Source organism: Saimiri boliviensis, chromosome 20, assembly GCF_048565385.1.
Source record: "Saimiri boliviensis isolate mSaiBol1 chromosome 20, mSaiBol1.pri, whole genome shotgun sequence".
Lineage (NCBI taxonomy): Eukaryota > Metazoa > Chordata > Mammalia > Primates > Cebidae > Saimiri > Saimiri boliviensis.
The window spans coordinates 10871830-10878334 of NC_133468.1; the positions used below are offsets into that span (position 1 = coordinate 10871830).

Consider the following 6505-nt stretch of genomic DNA (forward strand, 5'->3'; position numbering starts at 1 on the left):
ACACAATTTGGAGACCACACAAAGATCACAAATGTTCTGCTCAATAGAAAATACAGAATACAGAAGAGGTGAAAGGAGAAAGGTGTTGGTGATCTTACCATTGGGTGGACCCAGAATGAACCTCCTCCCACCGTCCTGCCCCTCCACACCTTGTATTCTGGGCACCCAAGACATCATTCCCTGCTAAAATATCCCCAAATCTATTTCCAGGGCCTACATAGGCCTCTTTCCACATCTGACCTAACGACAGTAGACCTAGGGCTGAGGGGTGACCAAAGGGCAGCTTTGGGGGCGAGGGTGTGGGCAAGGCAAGTTCAGGCTGGGCTGTCCACACAGCTTCCCAGAGGCTGGATCAGGGGCAGGAAGGGAAGGGAGTAGGCTGGGATTGATGGTCTCCTTTTGCTCTCTTTTCCTGTGTCCTAAACTGGGAGGGACAGATCTGGGTGGGGGTTGCTCTAAAACTGACATACGTGCAAGAAGAAATTGTTCGAAAGGGTGGCAAATGGTAAGCTAAAGCCCCTGGGCCATCCCCACAGGTAACCCCTGTAGAGAGTTTTTTTTTTGTGAGTCTGCACAGGCCCCCAGGGAAGTCCTGGAGGCTGGCAGCATCCCGGTCTGGCCCTCAGCCCACTGTTTGCTTTGCCCAGCGCTCAGTCTCTTAGCTTTGATAAGTGCTAGAAGAGCCAGGAGAAAGGCAGGCAGAGTGCTGCGGGGTTGGGAGTGGTGTTTGACAGACAGCTCAGAGTGGGGCGCCAGGGGTGCGGTGGACAGAGGAGCTTGGGGAAAAGAGCAGGGGCATTTAAATGGAGTTTTCAGAAGCCCCGGTGGGCTCTGTGAGATATCACACCCTCCTCCATCTCTAGAGGAAACTGGCAGTAAAATCTGTGTGATGGAGACACTGGGTTCTGGCAACATGGTGGACCTGACCATATATACTCTTTATGTGTATATTTCATCATAAAGAAAATATGTTTTAAATTCACACCTTTGACAATACTATAGAGTTGAATTTGTGGTTTGGAAGGAGATGGGCTCCGGTGGGACTGACCTCGGCTCAGCAGGAGAGCAGCTGAAGGAGCCAGTACCGAGCGGGTATTGTGTCTGCCTGTCTTCCTGCCTTTCTTCCCTCCCCTTCCCTTCCCTTCCTCCCTCTCTTCCTTCCTCCCTCCTCTCTCATTCCCTCTCTTCCTCCCTACCATCTACCTATTATCTATCTATCTATCTACCTATCCATCTATCTGTTATCTATCACCTACTCACTTTTCATGCACAAAATGGATTATGCTGTTCTGTTACTAATTTTTAAATTCAATGCTATTTCTTGGACAGCTACATCAGCCCATGATGGTTATGACGTGCCTTCCAAAGCTGGCTGCATGTGTTAGGAGACATATTCTCGAAGGTTGAAGAGATGCTGTGTCCACATGTGGCTTCTGGGCTGGACAGGCTGCAGTCATCAATTCAATTTTTTTATTTTATTTTATCACATTTATTAAAGACAATCATTTATAGTTTATAAAAAAATACTGCCCTGATATACACAAAATTTTCTTGATAATGCTAATTAAAAACTAATCCCGCCCCCCATGTCCACACCAATATTCAATCTAGATTAGTTTAATCTTGAAGTTAATCCAATAAGACTGAAGACCAAATGCTTCAGGTCCTGGACAAGATAATAAATACTCGTAAGCCTTCTGGATCCTTGGATTGATTGACATCAATAAGGGAACCAATTTTTGGTGTTGTGAAACGATTTCAAGCTCCTGCCAGCCCACTTGGTCAGGAGGAGGCCACGACGCATCATCCTCTTTGGTAATTTCACTGTCATCAATTATTCTCTTCAGTTCCTCCGTCACGCTTTTATGTACATAAGCCTCTTTTCTGATCATGACATCATTCTTGTAATTGTTGTTGTTGGCATATCTTAATTTCCCGTCCAGTCGGAACTCAAACTCCAGGAACTCATGGCTGAACTTGCCCTTATGCCCCATGTAGTAACGTAGATACAAGTCACTCTCCATGGCTCGCAAAAGACAACTGAGACGGAACTTCTAAGAGAAAGCTGCACTGCCGCGGTCTGCGCCCAACACTGATGTTTCTTTTCCATTTTTTAAAAGCACGTTTGTTGGATTCTTGAAGCAACCTCTCACCCAGTCTCCTTGCCTCCCTGTGAGAGTCTACTCTTGGTGCAGCAGTCAGAGTGGTTGTGTCTCTCTCCTGCTCACAACCCTCCAGCGGTCCCATGTCACCGGGGCTCACGGGCCCTGCAGCATCGCATCATCTTCTCAGGGTTTTCACTCTAGTGTCATGTTCTCATTGAGATCTTCCCTGGTTGTCCTGTTGAAAATGGCAACCCCTTGGGCGCGGTGGCTCACGCCTGTAATCCCAGCACTTTGGGAGGCTGAGGTGGTTGGATCACGAGGTCAGAAGATCGAGACCAGCATGGCTAACATGGTGAAACCCAGTCTCTACTAAATATCCAAAAAATTAGCCGGGTATGGTGGTGGGCACCTGTTGTCCCAGTTACTTGGGAGGCTGAGGCAGGAGAATTGCGTGAACCCCAGAGGTGGAGGTTGCAGTGAACCACGATTGTGCCACTGCACTCCAGTCTGGGCGACAGAAAGAGACTCTGTCTCAAAAAAAAAAAAAAAAGAAAAAAAAAAAAGAAAGTGGCAACCCTTCTCCACCCAAGCACCCTCCCCCATGCTCCCCTGCTTTTTTCCCACCGCACTTACCTGACATAGCCTATATTGTACTTATGTGTTTGCTGTCTCCAGCTCCCCTACACTCACCCCAGAATGCCAGCTCCACAAGACAGAGATTTCTCTCTGCTGGTTTTGTTCTTTGTTTTTTAGTTTTGAGTCAGGGTTCCACTCCGTCAACCAGGCTGGAGTGCAGTGGTGTGATCATAGTTCACTCCATCCTTGAACCTCCTGGGCTCAAGCAATCCTCCCACCTCAGTCTCCCGAGTAGCTGGGACTACAGGTGTGTGCCACTGCACCTGGCTAATTTTTGTATTTGATATAGAGACAGGGTCTTGCTACGTTGCCCAAGCTGGTTTTGAACTCCTGGGCTCAAGCAATCTTCCTACCTCAGCCCCCAAAGTGCTGGGATTACAGGTGTGAGCCACGGCAGCTGGCCTGCCTGCTGTTTTTAAATCTCGGTTATCCCCAGAACCTAGAATCAGCCTGGCACATCAGGAGGGGCTCACTGGATACTGAAGTGAATTGAATCTAGAAGCTGATTTCTGCAGGCGTGCTGCCTCTTGGCTTGTTACGGAGGGAGAAGCACTTCCCATCATTAAACCATCTACCTCCGACTCTTCTTGTTCCGAGTTGGATTGCTCCCCCTTATTAGCATTCTCGCAAACTTCCCTCAAATTTCATCATATTTAGAGCAGTTACCAATTGGAATGCTCCATCTCATCGGATCCCCCGTGTAATATGGCAGAAGAAGAAATGATGACTGATGAGCTCTATCCTGTTACTCCCTGCTTAAAACTCTCCAGATGAAGGACATTATGCTGAGTGAAATAAGCCAGGCACAGAAGGATAAATTCTGTGTTCTCACTCGTAAGCGGGAACTAATAAAGTTGATTTCATAGAAGTAGAGAGTAGAATAGTGGTTACCAGAGGCTGGGGAGAAAAGGGCGTAAGGAAGGCAGTGAAGGGCTGGTTAATGAGTACAAATGGTTAGATAGAAGGAATAGGTTCTAATGTTCCATAGCATAGCAGGGAGAATGTAATTAACAATAATTTATTATTTATTTTGAAGCAGCTAGAAGAAAGGATTTTGAAAATTCCTAATACAAAGAAATAATAACCGTTTGAGATTATGGATATGCCAGTTACCCTGATTTAATCATTACATATTGTCTATGTGTATTGAAATATCACATGTGCCCCATAAATATGTATAATCATATATTAATATCAATTAAAAGTTTTAAATTAAAATATTAGAAAGATCACAAAAAATCATCTTAATAAAGTCACAAATAAATTAAAAAAAATAAAACCTCTCCAAATGGGTCACCAACTCACTTAAATGAAAACCAGGTACCTTAGCCAGGCTCAGCGGTGTGTGGCTGTAGTCCCAGCCACTTGGGAGGCCAAAGTGGGAGGATCGCTTGAGCCCAGGAGCTTGAGTCAAGCCTGGGCAACCTAGCAAGATCCTATATCCACAAAAGTTTTTTTGAAAAGGAATCTTATCGGCCGGGTGTGGTGGCTCACTCCAGCACTTCGGGAGGCCGAGGTGGACAGATCACCTGAGGTCAGGACGTCGAGACCAGCCTGGTTAACATGGTGAAACCTGTCTCTGCTGAAAATACAAAAATTAGCGAGACATGGTGGCAGGCACTTATAATCCCAGCTACTTGGGAGGCTGAGGCAGAATTGCTTGAACCCGGGAGAAGGAGGTTATAGTAAGCCGAGATTGGGCCGCTGCACCCCAGCCTGGGCAACAGTGCTCCAGGTGCGCTGGCCTCCTTCCAGGTGTGCTGTCCTCAGACTGCTGACACTTGCTGTACCTTCTACCTGGAATACTGTCTATTTTAGTTTTCGAAGTTTGCCATAACAAAATCCTACACACTGGATAGTGTGTGACAGTGAAACAACAAACGTTTACTCCTCATAGTTCTGGAGGCTAGAAGTCCAAGACCAAGATCCCAGCAGGTTTGGTCTCTCCCTGGTTTGCAGATAACCATCTTCACACTGTGTCCTCTAAGGGTCTTTCCTTTGTGCTCACACATCCTTGGTGTCTGTCCTCATCTCCTCTTCTTATGAGGACACAAGTCATATTGGATTCGGGCCCACTGCAATGCCCCATTCTAACTTAACTACCTCTTAAAAGGCCTTATCTCCAAATACAGTCACATACTGAAGTACTGGGAGTTATGGCTTCCACATATGAATTTTTCAGGGGGTAAGAATTCAGTCTATAACACCGTCCCAACTCTTCAAAAGTCTGTTTCTAGCTGGGCATGGTGGCGCACCTGTAATCCCAACACTTTGGGAGGTCCGGGGGGGAGGAACACTTGAGCCCAGGAGTTCAAGACTAGCTTGGGCAACAAAGTGAGACCCAGTGTCTACAGAAAACAAACAAACAAAAAACCAAAATGAAAGTCTGATTTCTTCCTCCACAGGATCTAGATATTAGCCTCAGGTGACATTGCTTCCTGGAAGCCTTCCCTGCTTACCTCTATACCATAAGGCCCTGCTGATTTTCTTCCCTTACGTACAATCTATTTTTACTACGTTTACCTATGGGCCTACTTGTTTATTATCTGTTTCCCCTAGTGGTATGCTGGCAGATGTTTAACAATCAGCTTTTGAGTGCAGGATGATTGTGGGTAGTGAGTAAGGCTGCCTTATAGCGTCTGCCAATTTCTGAGGTGTAAACATACCCACTGTGGCCAATTTCAAGCTACCAACATGGCATCACATGACTGTCCAAATTCCTGAAAATCTAAAACACCTGTTCTTGTGAGCAGGTGCAACCTGGCTCCAACTCCCCCTCTAGAAGGTAGACCCCACTGAGGGCAGGGGTCTGGCTCTCTTTGTAGTCAAGTTTCTAAAGTCTAGAACAGTTCCTAGGACAGAAATATGGCTCAACAACTTGAATTCACTCTCAAATGAGTAAGCCAAAAAAATTTTTTTTTTGAGTCAGAGGTTCGCTCTGTCACCCAGGCTGGAGTGCAGAGGCACTATCTCGGCTCACTGCAACCTCCACCTCCCAGGTTCAAGCAATTTTCCTGCTTCAGCCTCCTGAGTAACGGGGACTACCGGAGCATGCCACCACACCTGGCTAATTTTTTGTATTTTAATAGAGACAGGGTTTCACCATGTTGCCCAGGCTAGTCTCGAACTCCCGAGCTCAGGCAATCCACCCTCCTCGGCCTCCCAAAGTGCTGGGATGACAGGTGTGAGCCACTGCACCCAGTCAAGTAAGTTAAATCTTTAATCCCACTCTGAAGACCTTCCATGAGTTTGCCCTTTTGGCCACCCACATCTCTTTGCTGGTCCTTTGGCTGCCGGGCCCCTTTATCCCCCAGATGCTGTGATACACCCCTGGCTGTGTCCAGGCTCCCCAAAGGCCACATGTCCTTTCATTCCTGTCTGCCCAGACAGCCCTGAACCTGGATGACTTCTACTGGCCTTCCAGATGTAGCCAATTGCAGGCAATGTTTTTCTCAGTCCTGCGAAGTGACATGACCCCTGGGCTCACCAATCCCCTGCTGCCGTCTTCTCTCTGACCCCTGATCACAGTGGCTGCTTCTTCCTCTGCCTCCCTTGGGGCTCCTAACCCAAGTTCCTGGCACACAGCAGGGCTCATGTGAGTGAGTGAAGGCATGGCAGAATACCAGTTATGGGGCAGGGGTAGAGTTGGTGGGGTGGGGAGGACTCACCTACAGCACAATTTGATCAAAGGCGACACTTGCCCTGAAAGAATGAAGAAATTCTCCCTACGGTTGAAAGTATGAAGAAACTGATGAGCAATTAAA

General features: G+C 47.1%; 1 pseudogene; it reads right to left on the reverse strand.

Annotated features, from left to right (window-relative positions):
* Positions 1 to 1489: 1489 nt before the first annotated feature.
* On the reverse strand, positions 1490 to 2242 carry LOC101043147 (protein mago nashi homolog pseudogene; annotated as a pseudogene).
* Positions 2243 to 6505: the final 4263 nt, after the last annotated feature.